Below are 16,627 nucleotides of genomic sequence, written 5' to 3' on the forward strand. Positions count from 1 at the left end.
ATCACATTGTAGGATTTTTAAAGAATTTGTAAATTAATTATATGGTCACCCAAAAACAAGCAAGATTTCTGGCTCTCACAGACCTGTAACCTCTTCTTTAAGAAGCTCCTCTGTCCTCCACTCGTTACCTTTATTAATGGCACCTGTTTGACCTCGTTATCTGTATAAAAGACACCTGTCCACAGCCTCAAACAGTCAGACTCCAAACTCAACCATGGCCAAGACCAAAGAGCTGTCGAAGGACACCAGGAAGAAAAATGTAGACCTGCACCAGGCTGGGAAGAGTGAATCTACAATAGGCAAGCCGATTGGTGTGAATAAATCAACTGTGGGAGCAATTGTAAGAAAATGGAAGCCATACAAGACCATTGATAATCTCCCTCGATCTGGGGTCCATGCAAGATCTCATCCCATGGGGTCAAAATGATCATGAGAACGGTGAGCAAAAATCCCAGAACTGGGACCAAAGTAACAAAGGCTACCCTCAGTAACACACTACGCCAAGAGGGACTCAAATCCTGCAGTGCCAGGCGTGTCCCCCTGCTTAAGCCAGTACATGTCCAGGCCCAACTGAAGTTTGCCAGAGAGCATATGCATGATCCAGAAGAGGATTTGGAGAATATCATGTGGTCAGATGAATTCAAAATAGAACTTTTTGGTAAAAACTCAACTCGTCGTTTTTGGAGGAAGAAGAATGCTGAGTTGCATCCCAAGAACACCATACCTACTGTGAAGCATGGAGGTGGAAACATCATGCTTTGGAGCTGTTTTTCTGCAAAGGGGACAGGACGACTGATCCGTGTTAAGGGAAGAATGAACGGGGCCATGTATTGTGAGATTTTAAGCCAAAACCTCCTTCCATCAGTGAGAGCAGTGAAGATGGAACGTGGCTGGGTCTTCCAGCATGACAATGATCCCAAACACACCGCTCGGGCAACAAAGGAGTGGCTCCGTAAAAAGCATTTCAAGGTCCTGGAGTGGCCTAGCCAGTCTCCAGACCTCAACCCCATAGAAAATTTGTGGAGGGAATTAAAAGTCCGTGTTGCCCAGCGACAGCCCCAAAACATCACTGCTCTAGAGGAGATCTGCAGGAGGAATGAGCCAAAATACCAGCTACTGTGTACTTAGACTTACAGGAAACGTTTGACCTCTGTCATTGCCAACAAAGGTTATGTTACAAAGTATTGAGTTGAACTTTTGTTATTGACCAAATACTTATTTTCCACCATAATTTACAAATAAATTCTTTAAAAATCCTACAATGTGATTTCCTGGATTTTTCTTTTCTCAATTTGTCTCTCATAGGTGAAGTGTACCTATGATGAAAATTACAGACCTCTCTCATCTTTCTAAGTAGGAGAACAATCAGTGGCTGACTAAATACTTTTTTTTGCCCCACTGTAACTTCTCAAGAATAAGTCTGGGAGTCTTATTTTAGCAGCACAGGGAATGAAACACCTTTCTCCCTCACTTTCTCTCACATATACGCATACAAATAAGGCAAACAGACGAGGCTTTCAGATCTGCTAGGGCAGAAGAATAATGTGTATGAAGATGCGAGTCGAAGTCATTCTTCATATTCTAGGAGCTTGTGTCTGTGTAACACACACGTAACACACAGAAATGCTACAGCTCCACTGACCCACTTCTTGGTCCTTCCCACGCCGTTATTAGCCTGGCCCAGATCCCTCAATAAAGCCGCAGCAGTGGCTCACAAACAGTCTTTCTTTCCTGCAGCCGCTGGACACACTCCTACTGCACACGTGATAACAGCAGTTAGTGAGCTGCTGGTCGAAAACAACCAGATAGGACTGAGCAATACTGGGGCAAAAAGTCATGTTGGCATGTTGTTGTTGTTGTTGTCGTTGTGATGAATCTGTTAATATTTGAAAAAACAACCCCCCCCCCCCCACCCCCACATGTATTTAATTTCCAAAGTATAAGCCATCAAGGACAATTTGTTTTCAGGAGATGCATCTGAGGAGGTTAATTTCATGATAATCCTCTTGCATAAGCAGGACAAGGTCAAAGGAAAACTGAATTTCCCTTCCTGAAACTTCAAAAAATAGTGCCCCAAAGATACAGAATAAATGGGACTCCTAACAACCATGCAAGACCTGTTATACTACCACAGCTGTCCCCATCAGATAAACAGCACTTAAAAATGAAAAGATCAAGCTCCACTCTCGCTTACTCTCTGTCCTTCTGCTGTGAGAACACAAAACATACAGCTCTCAAGAAGCTGTTACTTAGATAAGACAATTGAATAAAACAAGAAGAAAGTTTGCATATAAAAACTGCACCGTGCTCTTGACTTCCAAATAGAGCTAATTGCAATGGAAAGCATGTGTTTGGAAGGAAGTTAAATACAGGGAAACTACATTTCAGAATGCACAGAATTCATAATTCATATCATGCTCCTAAAGTTAAAAGTGCGTGGGGTGGGGAGCAGAAACGACAAGGGAGGGGTGTAAATGCAATGTGACAGTTATACTGGTGCTTATTTTGATTGCAATATTCTTTCTAATATGTAAACTAGTGAATCCTTGATATTAAGTGAATATGCATCGACTTGCTTTATTTCTCTGTTCAGGCGTCTGTAGCACCCAGTAAAACTTTGTTATTGTTTAGAGGCTAGAGGATTAGCAATCGTAAATGATCACATAAAGATAACAAGCGATAATAGAGCCTTGACCTAAATTAATCCAGAGGTTGCTAGTCTCGTATGTGGAACTGCCCTTTCTGTCAGAGCTTTATGCACAGCTATAAAGTTGGGGGGGCACATCAAAGCCCTTCTTGAGAGCCTTATCAAAACCTCTAGTCCAAAATTCGCCACAGCCTTTAGATCAAAAGTGGCAACTTTTAGAGCAAATCCAATTAATAAATTGAGTCAAGCCTGAATGTTATAAACAGCTTTAGTGGGTGAGGGGAGGTAGGAGGAAAGGGATCAAAATGTAAACAAATCCAGGTTGAATAAAGCTCGGAAACGGAGCTGTGCTGTTGCTTGGTGATGGCTGATAGTAATTTAAGCAGTGGAGAAAAAACACAGCCTGTAGAAAAATGGGCCAAACCCATGCAACACACAGCATAAACTAGAAATTTAGCCCACTTTGAGCTGCACTGAACTGGTGTGTTTGTAAAATGCGCGGTCTTAATTGAACTAATTGCAGATACTAATGTTGGACAGGCCATTATCTTTGCTCATTCAGATTGAACCTGAGAACCCTAAAGGGATGGTTTAGTTGTCTTTCATTGCAATAGCACCATCCAAGACCCACAACAGAGACCATGCCTGGCAAATGCATCATTTATGCTCTTCCGTGCTCTATATAGATAGCATAGGCACATGTCATACATAATACTTTGTCCTTCTAGTCAATATATCATATTAAACCATTGAATTTCAACTGAAAAGCCTTTTGGTAAACATTTCAATATGTCCACAGTTATGTGGAGTTACGTGTTGCTATGTTGAGTGGTTCATAGTTGCAAAATGATCTTTTCAGTGGTTTTCAATGGCTTTGTTTTCTTGTGCTATCCAGCCAGTTGGTTTCTGCTGTAACTTACACTTTTAAAAATAGGAAAGCAATAATATGGGAATTGTGGGCCGATGCCAATATCCAATCATTTTCCTGTACTTATCTACTGATGCTAATACAGATACATAAACATTTATAAAATGTATAAAGCTTATGTTCTGCCCAGTAACATTCCTGTAGACTTTCATTATTTAGCTTAGCTGATGTTCTGATTTTGTGTTGGCATGTATTGGTCTGTAACTGTAAGTCAAGCAATAAAAAGTAACAAATGTCCTCTTGACTAGGCATACCAAGGGGGTCGTACAGTACTTCAGCAGACGGGCAGAGAATATTAACTCCCTCTTGTCTTTATGTCAGGTGATGTGTGAGGATGAGCTGCTTGTGGAATATGGAGAGGTTGAATTTAGGCCTTCTGTAATCTGAGCTCCATGTGAGTCCTCACTGTTTGCGTGGGTGTGAGTGTGGAAAGTGTGTGACACCATATTGGTGAAAGGAGGGAAGAGGATCTGTTATGTATAGGTGTTGCCTGTTCGTTTATGAGCAGGTTGATTTTATTTTAAATATGAAATTGTATTAAGGTACTGTAGTCATTCCAATTTCATAAATAAAGTATTCCAGTATATGAAGTATTCTAATTCCATAAATAAAGAACAGGAATATGAAACTAACAATTTCCTGGTTTCACACTTAGTCTTTATGCAGAGAATCCAGTTCAGCTGAATCATATAGGCTATTAATTATACATTTATGCAATTTTTTGTCATATAACACTTGTGATATAACATTAACTTACACATGTCTTCAGCAAACTACCTAAATTACCTGTGACAACGCATGGCTAAAGAAAGATTTGAAGATTTTAATCTTGAACACCCTTCTGTGTGCATATTTAGGTAAGCAGAAATCCTGTCAGACTCCTCTGTCTGCATATGTGATAAATATATATCTAAATTTTGTTGTTCAGCATAATACAGAGCTGAATCACTGAGTAACTGATTTTAAACATGAACTATGTGGCGCATTCATATGTCTTGATTGTGAGGACTACAGCATGTAACCGAATGTGTTGAAGGTACCAACTCACACCTGCTTATCCTCAGCTTAAAATGTCCTTTCAACCTGTCTGAGAAACCTGAGTATTCTTAGAAAGTCAACTAGATTCTCTAGGGTGTCATAAATCACATGGCCCGGGCTTGCAGATGGTACTGGTGTGACGGCATTCGTCAGCCCCCTGACTGTTGAGCGTTGGGTACTAAACTGGTTAAAGCCCATGAGGATTGAGTGGCTCTTCCAGGAGATCTTCTGCTCTTCCCCCGAAATCGCCTGAACTGCACAGCTGCTGCATGCTCAGAGGCAATGCTGGCCTGTTTCTTGGCCGCCTTTTGAGCAGTTCTCAGAACGCAATATGTTACACTCGTCTCGTTGACTGGCCTGTGCTGACGATTTCAAAACAGCTCGGGGCAAAGCTCCAGGCCAGCCGCCCTGATAGTACATTATACTTTCACAAACATGTCGAGGCACTTATCCCCCCCCCCCCCATCCTTTCCCTTGCTGTCCATATACTGTAACAAAAACAGGCCCTTTTTCCCACTAGTTATGAGTGTGTTGTGATGCAAGGCTTTCCTTGAATTTCTTGCAAAAGATATGCTGCATTAGAAAAACCTGTTTGTTACACAATGTTGCACAAGGCCAGGAGTTCACCCGCTGGAACGTGTCAAATAGCCAACCTCTCTTATGTATGTGTGCGTATGTGTCAGCGGTTGTTAACGTGCTAAAAGGCCTCAAGAACCCTCCAGACATGGCTCATGATGTTAATAGCTGGGCCACATTTGTTTTACTTTATTGTTCTTACATCACAGAAAAACATTGTTTTATTTTCATCATGAGTTTGGCTGTCTGGCTGGCATGAGCATCAAATTGGCTGATTTTTAATGGTTAGCACACTTACTTATTTTCGTAACCGTAACACTGCTTCACAGTTGAATGTTTGGAGAAGATGCTAAGGGACCTTGTTTTCCACTGTATTGAGCTGGCTTGCCAAAGTTTTGGGAAACAGGCAGTGCCATCCAGCAATGTTCAGACAAAAATAGTCAAACTGGAAACACAACAGTCATTCAGTCAGTCATTCAGTCAAGCAGGCTGTGGCCTAGATCTGAATTTAGTATTATTTATTCATGTCAAGACAGAGACAGAGAGAGAATGAGGGAGAGAGGGAGAGAATACAGGGTTAGAGACAGACATTAAAAGTGCACATTAACATGGTGAAAGTTAAAATTGCTTCATCATTCGAGTCTTATGCAACGTGTCTTTGCTGCTTCAAGTGTAAACATATTTCCCTCAAGTGCTTGGGTAAGACTTGTGCAACCTGCTGAAAAGGCCAAAAACCTGAGTCAAATTCAAGAGAACAGGGCTTGTAGTGTTACAGTGTTGTAGTGTTTTGCGCTGCAAAAGTCACCAAATTCATCAGAATTGTGATGGTAAAGATTAGATCTGAGTGCTACTTAGGGCTGGACGAGATGACAAATTTATATCACGATATATTTCTTAATTTCAGTCGATACAATATAATTACGATATCGATATGAACTACATAAAACCACAGAAAACTGCCAAGAACATCCACAATGAATGTCTGTACCTACAAGCTTCTGAAAAATAAATTTGCCAAGTCTATCAACCCTCCTCCTATATAAGCTTTTAGAAATAAAAATGGTACAAATGAAAGTGTTCACCTTTTATTTGTATTCAGCCTTAATATACGAACAAGAAACATGACATCGCCATCAAATAAACAAACTTCTTGGCTTTGTCAATATTAATATCTTCAAACTACAACATGGGCTGATTATCTTATTCTTATGTACATATAATGAAACAAAAGGGCTTCATCCAAGATAAGGAATATCAAAAGAGCTCAGAGTTTCTGCAGAATACAGAAAAATGAGCGGGCAACAAAAAAACACATGTTGCTGGGGAAGGGACATGTTTGAGGGTTGATGACACCCTATGGTGGGCCCTAGAGGTTTCTGGTAAGAAATACAAGCTGGTCTACATTATCTGGCTGCAAAGCTGCCCTTTTACATGTGACGATGTTGCCACCTATGCTAAAAACCCTCTCAGAGGGGGAGCTTGTGGCCTGAATGCACAAGTACTGTTTTGCCAGTTTGCTTACATTGGGGAAATTCTTTTGATAGACTTTCCACCAATCCAGAGAATCTGAGTCACTGTCAGCATCTGGAGCCAAAAGGTAGTTGCCGAGTTCCCTCTCAACTGCCTGATGTGCACTCAGGCCTGCTGTATTGCTAGTGGTGGGCCTGTTTGGGGGGAAGAAAAGCTAGCCAGAGACCGCTTTGCTACAGAAGCTTCTCCCATGGCTTCTTCACTTGACCCTTCTACCCTTACCACAACAGCTGTCTCTCCCTTCAGCATCTGCAATATGGCTCTGTCTTTGATGTATTCTCTCTTCTCCTCCTGAGTGTACTGAAGCTTGAATTTGGTGTCAACAAGACATGCCATGTCAAGCAGATCATCCATTGCTGGGTCATCGTACTTTCCGTTGAGTTATCCCATCACTGTTGTCTTTATGGTCCGGGTGAGCTCCGTGTCATCCTCTGCTTCCTTCAAGATGGAGATGTTGAAGAGATGCATGACTGGTTTTAGCAATGACGCACTGACATAGGACTCACCGAACAAGGCATCAGTGAATTCAAGAAGTGGGCTCAGAGCTGCGTCTATAGACTCTAAAATATCCACATCTTGCCAGGTGGGAACCAGCGACCTGGTCTTCATGTCCTTTGAGAGGACCTCTGTGATGGCCCTTTTCTGCTCCAGAACCCGCTTCACCATTTGTTGATGGGAGCCCCATCTTGTTGGTGACTTACTCACAAGCTTGTGCTTTGGCAAATTATACTCCTCCTGAGCAGCTGCGAGGTCCTGCTTTTTCTTCCAGGAGGAGAAGGCAGCCACCTCCTTTTTACAGACCCCAACTGCTCTGTCTACTCACTTATCTTGGTTAACTTTCTCTGTAGATAGAGACAGAAAAATGTTGCAGTGTATAGTTCTCATTTGTAGCTGTATTTTAACTACAAATTTTTAACTCTAATTTTTACTTATTTATATAATTCTTACAGCAAAAACACAATTCTCCTACTTATTCGCATTTGTTATTTCACACTTGATTTGGCAAACATCTGTTCCAATGGTAATAAAACACCTTTGAATTTGAGAATTGCTGTATGCATCATCCATACAAATATGTATTTCTTGACTAAAGATGAAATAAATAGCCTATAAAATCACATAAATCGGGGGAATTAAATCACCTAATCAAAACTATAGGCCTACTAAGTAATATCTAGTGTTTGGGTTTGGGATGGAGCATTATGCTGAGTAGTGAGCAGTCTGTGAAGGGTGCAGTGCAATGCTCCGTTATACAGAACACCACATTTATCAAATGCATAGTGTAACACATGCTCATTGAAATGGTCATGGCAAGCAACAGTTAGAAAGCAGGCATAAACCTCACACAGTAAAACTGTGTGAATATAAAAATATAAACAAATATAAAGAATTAAAAACAGCTATCAAAAACATGCAAGCACTGCTATGATACGTTTAGGTTATTTTGTGTATGGTGTGAGTGTATATTTTTGTTAGGGAAATCATTGTAGTAACAAGTAGACTATGCCATACACAAAACTAGACACAGGCCTCAAAGGAATATTAACGGTGTATAACTTACCAATAGCAGAGTTCAGTCAGTGCCCGGAGCATTTGTAGCCTTGTCCATCCGTTCAACTCAGCAGCTTTGATTACATTGGTCCCGCTATCTGTGGTAAAGCAGACCTGGCGGTCCTCGCAGGAAGTCCCCAGGAAATGAGCGCATCGGCAAGTCCGGCGGCAACTGCTTCGCCCGTGTGCTCCTCAGGAAAGTAGACCATCTGGAGGCATAAGCTGACAAGCTTCCAGTCTTTTGTCAGTGAAGTGGATTGTCAGGCTCATGTACGGTTAGGAGGTTCAGCTAGACCACAGGTCAGCTGTGGTCGCAAAATACGACGCTGACTTCAGCATCCTTTCCCTAACTTCACCGTAAAGCGTGGGTGTAGCTGTGCGTGAAAAATACCGGCGGCCAGGGAGTTCGTATCTGGGGTCGATGATTGACCTCATTTTCCTGAAGCCTACATTTTCCACCGTAGTAAACTGCATCATGTCCTTAGCCAAGAAGTTTGTTACAGCTTTAGTGATGTCTTTACGACGCTTGGCCTGTTTGTCATATGGCATGAACGCGACTATCTGTGTTTGCTGCGTGGGGTTCCCTTTGCTTGACAGACCTGCTGGTGATGACTCAGGGACAGGTTGGCTTAAACTTTTATGGTGCCTTATCTTCACACTCTCAGAATATTCTATCGAGTGGAACTGCTTCAGATGATGGAACACATTTGATGTGTTCCCGCTGCTAGTCGGCACCACTCTACGGCACGTTTTGCAGCACACTGAAACCTGAAGTTGATCAGATCTTCGATAGCCAAAACACTTCCACACCACTGAATTTGTCTTTCCTCTCTTATCAACTATTTCGTCTGCTTTATTATCACTCGTGGAAGCTCGTTCAGTCACGTTTGTATTGCGGTCAGCGGTACTCATTTTGCAGCTAGAACGTGCCGCATTGGAACCGAACCGAACCTATCCAAGCCTGCTGTTGCTGAGCACTGGCTGCGTGACGGTGGTGCACGTCATCAGTCACTGTGCTTTCCTTTTTCAGTTCGGCTTGAATGTAATGAACTGATGGCAGCGCCCTGTAATGAACGTCAGCGCAGATGTTGTAAATAATATTTATCGAAATATTGGAAATGTGCCTAAAAATCATATCACCGTTATTGAAATATTTTCTGTCGCAATATATATTGATATTGAGTTATTGTCCAGCCATAGTGCTACTGAGGGGAAAAGTCACAGCGTGATATAAAAGATTTAATGTAATAAATGTAGCTTTATTTAAATATACTCATTATCACTCTAGACATGGAAAAGTTTGAGTGTACAGTGGGATTTGTGCAACTATTTCTGTATTCTCTTTAAGGCTGTGGAATATGGACATTGCCAGAGGGTCTTATATTCTTTCAGAGAATTCATGATGTCCAAGAATGAAAAAACATGTCTGTCGCTTTTAGTTCACTTCACTTAATAGGATTACCATGCCCGCTCTGCAAGTATCGTAGTAATACTCTTATTTCATTATTAAGCTTTGATTGGAAAGAAAACAATCTCGATGGAAAAATTATTCAGTCAGTTTATTTTTCCTCTACAGGTTAGTAAATAGAAATTACAGTCAAGCGAGCTCTGCCACTGGTTAGCACTTCAAAGCTGAACTGAAGGCCTAAACACATTAGATGAACTACCAGCATAATTATAAACTATGAAATCAAGTAAACTTGGATTTCCAACGGGTGGGACTAATTCAGAAAAACATCACTCTAGATCGCCGGGAAGTCCTAAATATGTTACTGTGAATGTGAGCAGTAGTCTATCACAATTCTGTCAGTTATTAGAAAACGGCAGCAGTAGTTCTAGTGCAGTTATATTGCTTCATAATGAGTGCAATATTTCTCTAATATGCTGAAAGCATATTGATGTACCTGACTGATGTGGTTAAACGTTGGCCTATGTTATTTTTTGGATCCTGTCAAAGCTGTGATTCATCCAAACACAGTACACGGAAAAAAAAATTCAGTGATTGATTTGAAGGCTCATTTGCCTATTAGTTTTCTGTGGTAAGATTTCAGAGCATTACCCTTTTGCCACCCTAGTACTTCTGTTTGAGATTACATAAAAAAAAAGTTCAAAGCAATTGTAGAATACTAGATATATGCCGGCTTATGAGTACACATCAACTGAATTGTTTAAGGTGTCAAAATATTAAAATGTATCAGGCATAAGCATGTGAAATGGTGCCAACAGGCTCAAAACAAGAACCAAAGTGCTTGTAACTATATGCCTAAGATTTTATGATCAAAAACTGATGTCGCACTTCATTTTAGTAGCTCTATCTAGCAGAACCAATTACCTACAGACCCTCATGTAAAATTCAGAAACGTTCCTCAACTTAAATGATAAATCCGCTTATTCCGATTAGGGATTTGCACAGATACTCAAGTACTCAGTTAACCATTTGAGGAGTCGGTATTCATTTTTCATTTTATAGAGGTATCATTTTGTAACAAAATGACAAAGGAAACAGATGAACAGTTTAGCGATATGCTGGTTTTGTTTTAATTGGACTGCAAACTTTTGTGACTTCACCTGTATTTGCAAGTAAGTATTTTTGTTACACGTCGCTACTAAGAAACAGGACCAGGATATGTTGTTAATGGTGAGATGGCGCAGTCGATGCTCAAGTCAAGTCAAAGTTTTATATACAGTATATTGGCAAAAATATTCGCTCGTCTGCCTTCACACACTTGAATGACATCCCTTTCTTAATCCATAGGGTTTAATATGATGTCGGCCCACCCTTTGCAGCTATAATAACTTCAACTCTTCTAGGAAGGCTTTCAACAAGGTTTAGAAGTGTGTTTAAGGGAATTTTTGACCATTCTTCCTGAAGCGCATTTGTGAGGTCAGACACTGATGTTGGATGAGAAGACCTGGCTCGCAGTCTCCACTCTAATTCATACCAAAGGTGTTCTGTCAGGTTGAGGTCAGGACACTGGTGCACAGTCATGTTGGAACAGGAAGGGTCCATCCCCAAACTGTCGCCGTACAGTTGGGGGCGTGAAATTGTCCAAAATCTCTTGGTCTGCTGAAGCATTATGAGTTCCTTTCACTGGAACTAAGCCAAGCCCAACTCCCACACCATAATCTCCCCTCCACGAAACTTTATACTTGTTACAAGGCAGTCAGACTAGTACCGTTCTCCTGGCAACCGCCAAATCCAGACTCGTCCATTGGATTGGCAGACGGAGAAGCGTGATTAGTCACTCCAGAGAACACATCTCCACTGCTCTAGAGTCCAGTGGCAGCACTTTACACCACTGCATTCGGCGCTTTGCATTGCGCTTGGTGATGTAACCCTTGGATGCAGCTGCTCGGCCATGGAAACTCATTCCATTAAACTCTCTAGACTGTTCTTGAGCTAATCTGAAGGCGACATGAAGTTTGGAGGTCTGTAGTGATTGACTCTGCAGAAAGTTGGCGACCTCTGTGCACTATGTGCCTCAGTATCCTCTGACCCCGCTCTGTCATTTTACGTGGCAACCACTTTGTGGCTGAGTTGCAGGTCATTCCCATTCGCGTCCACTTTGTTATAATACCACTGACAGTTGACTGTAGAATATTTAGTAGCGAGGAAATTTCATGAGCGACCCATTCTTTCACAAATGTTTGTAGAAGCAGTCTGCATGCCTAGGTGCTTGGTTTTATACACTTGTGGCCATGGAATTGATTGGAATGCCTGAATTCAGTGATTTGAGTAAAGACTTTTGGCTATATAGTATATACTTATTTGTTGGAAACAAAAAGATCTTAAAACACCCAGTGGAAAAAGTGTTCATTCAAGTGTGCTTTATAAAAGTAAGGTTGATATAATCAAGTGAACTCTCCCATTCGTTAGGACTTCAGGAACTGAACTGAAAGCCTAAACACATTAGATCAGCTATGTTTTGATTTCCAATGGGTGAAATTAATCTAGGAAAAAAATCAAGTCTAGGCCTCTTGGAAGTCACTGTGAATGTGAGCAGTAGTGTAACCAGGTTCAGCTGATAACACATTGATGTACCTGACTGATGTGGTTAAAGGTTGGCCTACATTATTTTTAAGCAAATTCAATAGCACTTGTTGGATCATGTCAAACCTGTGATTCATCCAAACACAGCACACAGTATTACAACTTCTGTGGTAATATTGCAGAGCAATATGTAAAACACATTTTACAACAGGCCTTGTCACAAAGCAGTAGACCTTGTCACTAACCCCCAGTGAGCAAGCCAAAGGTGACAGTGGCATAGAAAAACTCCATAAGAGCAAGAGTGAGAAACCAAGACTCCAAGAAAAGAGGGGAACTCATCCTCCTCTGCTCTTTCTCTATCAATCAACCTACCTTTATTTTGACTCGGAAGTACATTGAGGGCAACCCTCATTTTCAATGTAGCCGAGCATTTACAAAAACAGGGATTGACATGCCAAAGAAAATAATAACTACATTTAATCATTTTAAATTAAAAGAAAATTTAAAATAACTGAATAAAAGATAAAAGTAGATAAAAATAAAACTTGAGATTTAAATGATAAGAAATTAAGATCAAAAGTAGATAAGAAATTAGTAAGGTAATAATACAGTATCACAAATTAAAAAAAGTAATGATAAAAAACAAAAATAAAATGAGAGGAAATAAATAAATAAATAAAAAGAGATAGAGAACTAACACAAAAATAAAAGTTACGAATAAATATGATTAAGTAAAACAGGTACAGGCTGTCTGTAGGTGGTTTGATATTAAAAGTTTAAAATGACCGAGTGACACCAGTGAGCTGAGTTTTAGTGTTTCCTGTAGTGAATTCCAGCTCACTGGTGCACTGTGACTCTAACTAGGCTAACTGCTCTAGCTAATGTTTGCTAGGTCTAGAAACACTGACACTGATGTCTACTGAGGAGAAAAGACCACCTGTAAGAAGATGAATCTCTGTCAGCATTCGCTAGCTGGGTTCCCATTTAGAAGTTTCACAAATATTATGTGCATTCACAAAATTTCAGCTGAAAAAAAGAGAATTAATTCATGTTTCTTCCACTGCAATTATGCAAAGAAACTAGCCGACGTAGGGTCTTCAGTTGATTTAGGGTCTGCATCGAACAGAGCAAGAAGTAGAATTATCTTTATGGTCATTTGCCTTCATTTTATGATTGATTGCAGCTCAGATCATGCAGGACGAGCAGTGGCACACTTATTGAGTGCTGAAGTTTTTGTGCCACCCCAACCTCTAACACCTTGTATCTGAATGCAAACACACCAGACAATTCTGGCTTTTTAGAATGTCATAAGCAGCCTGACAAAGGCTATGTGCCACGATCAGACCCTCTATAGGGTCAGTCGTTTCTTACTTGTCATTCTTTATTTTTGAAAACCCTTTTCTGTCACCTTTTTTTCATATTTTGTCTTTAGCGATGTTCTAACTTTTCCACCTCATCCTGGCATAAAAGCTTTTTTTTGCAATATTTGTGTGTTTTTCTTTTTTTTATTTTGGGCATTTTATTCATTTTTTGGTTAATTTTTAAAATTTGCAAAAAAAATTGGATGATGGAAAATCTGCTATTGTTGTGTTGGTTAGCTGCTTAGTTCATGTGAGCCTGTGCAACTCATCCAACACAAAAAAATACTGATTTGCCTCAACAGTTTTACAATAGTAAAATATGTTTGAAATATGGTGAATACAAAAAAAAAGTATTCCTCTGGGTGCTTCTAAATGTTTGCACAACACCAGTGTCACCCGTGCCAGTGTCACCCAAAACAGGGAAACCAACAGCTCTACGTTAACTTTGACCGAAGTTGGCTCCCCCCCCCCCCCCCCCCTCCCTTGTGGTTTATTGATTATATGTTCTTTAACCTTTACAGATACTAGAACTTCTAAATTGTTTGACCTCAAATCCCTAATTCAATAAAGTTAATGTTTTTAGCCTTGGTCAGACTATTGTTTCTCAGTTAATGGTCATTTACATCCCTTCTCCCCTATTTACGAAATTGCATTTAGGAAAGTTTTCACATTTCTCCTGAAATACATTTCAGTGGCAGTGCTTTTTTTTTCATTTCATAATCACTGACATTGTCTTGCTATTTCTGTAGCCGCTCATCTCAGCCTTAATTTGCCATTGAGCACAATGCAAACTGAAAATGTGCATTTGATTTAAAATAAATCAAGAACTTTGGCGTGAAAGGAGTGAATGTCTGCAGCTGAAAATGAAAAGGAAAGAATGGTTTAAATCAACTGCCTGACCCATTTTAAAAAGGCACATTAACATTATTTCAGCAAAGTGTGATCTTCTCTCCACGGCAGTCATCATTGTTCAGAGCTCTCACTGTTACAAGCTAATAGGAGTCTTTGGGAATCAAATAAACTCTGTGTGTGCCAGAAGAACACACTAACTGATGTCTACATCTTGTTGGCCTGGTGGCACATGTAAAACCATTGAAGCAAATTCTTCAGTACAGTAAGGCCTTCTCTGAAAGCCCCAGATGCTTTGTTCCGTTAAGGATTTTTAAAAATGCATACATCATTCAATGGTTCAAATGTCATTAAGAGTAGTTTGGTGTGAAATGTCTCACTTAGCCATTGTTTATTTGCTGTCCCAAATCATCAGTGAACCTACATGTGACTTCCGAGTTATTTGTAATGTTGAAGATGATGTAAAATACTGTTAAATATGGGGGGAAAAGTTTTCTTTAGAAACTAAATTGCCTTCTAATATCTTGCATATACCTCTAAACACATTTTAGGCCAAACCTTCTCTCAGAACGATCATAAAACAATGTCTTAGACATGTGTGTAAACATTTTATGTAATAACTTTGTGTGAGATACTTTTGGGGAACTCTTCAGATCCGGTTTGTTTTACCACCACAGTGAACAATTCTAACTCAGTAAGCTTCTCTAGAACAGAGTATTTTACATCAACCCACTCTCAATGTCTTTGTCTTAACCATTTCATTTGCGAATTCGGACCACACCTGAAACAGAACTTGGACAGAGGAGGGAACTTGGGTAGGAGTTCTGGGGCAGCTTGCTGAGATCAAGAAATGATCTAGTAGAGCAAGGAGAGAGGTGTAGCGGCATACAGAGGCAAGGGAGATGCTGAGCGCAGACTAAAAACAATCTTTATCATGTTTATAATATGTGGATCCAGATGCCAAATCACGCTCTTTGAAATCTGCATTTCTCAAACAGTCATTTTTTTAATGTGTGCATAAAAGCACAAAGTCATCTAGTTTAGATTTGTTTATTTCAGATGATAATGGTAAGATTTGGGCTTTTGAGTACGCATGGCTGAAGCTCCTTATGTACTCTCTTGTCTGCCGTGACAAAAATACTTCTTTGAGACTGACGTTAAAGGGTAATTCCATCAATTTTTTTAATGTTTGCTAAATTCAAGAAAGATGTAAACTATGAAGTTCATAGGGGTTTGTGTTGAAATTTGATGTGAAAATTTTTTTTTTTGCTCTACAATTCCCTGAATGTACCTTTCCTACGTAAATTTTGGATTCTAAAAAATAGATAAAAAAATAAGACAAATATTATGGCAAAACCATTTGGCACGACTATTGTAAATCAATGTCTTAGGTAAAGTATTCCTAACCATTTGGTGTAATAACATTCTGTGAGGGAGCTTATTAAGGCATTGAACGCTTCAGACATCTGGTTCCTGAGTCTGCAAGTTGCAACTAGAATGACGCATTTCATATCAAACCACACTGAATGACTTTGCTTACATCTGCAGAATTCCTTTTGAAGCACAAGGTGCTTTCCATTTTTAAAAGTTGTGTATTGTACATCTAGTTAAAGAAGGAGCTGTAATTAGTGATTTTAGTTGTGTTTTTGTTATCTGTGCAAGTGTTTTTACTGTAGCTATGAATCGTATGACTTATCAGGTTATCAGGGACCTAGTAACACCATTTGTTTCACTGCCATCCCATACTGCCATTTTGAATTTACTCAAAAACTTTTTTTTGGTCTCTGAGAACATCTATCCAATTCACACAAAACTTGATGTGTAACCTTATAAGATCGTACTAGCCAATAGTTGTTTAAAGGAAGCATAGCCTGTGTTGTGATGTTGATGAAAAATTGGATTTTTACTTGCCACAAACTCAACTTTTTTTTTTTTTTTTGCTGAATGGGTCAGTATGGGAGGGCCACACCCACCTGCCATTCTTGATGCTTGTGCGAATCTGCTGCATGACACACCTTGAACTCAGGGGCCAAGCTGTCAACACTGCAGAGCCTTTAGTTCAAAGGAAGTCATCAGTTTTCACTTGTGTTCTACAAGGGTTTGCGGGCATGACACTGCAAATATCTGTATTGCTGAGCAGCTTGATTGATTTTGGC

General features: G+C 40.0%; 1 protein-coding gene across 1 annotated transcript in view; it reads left to right on the forward strand.

The window, feature by feature from the left end:
* Nucleotides 1-16,627, forward strand: part of auh (AU RNA binding protein/enoyl-CoA hydratase) — a 45,792-nt gene that overhangs the window by 22,640 nt on the left and 6,525 nt on the right. The window lies entirely within an intron of this gene.

This window comes from Pygocentrus nattereri, chromosome 18 (genome assembly GCF_015220715.1).
Source record: "Pygocentrus nattereri isolate fPygNat1 chromosome 18, fPygNat1.pri, whole genome shotgun sequence".
Lineage (NCBI taxonomy): Eukaryota > Metazoa > Chordata > Actinopteri > Characiformes > Serrasalmidae > Pygocentrus > Pygocentrus nattereri.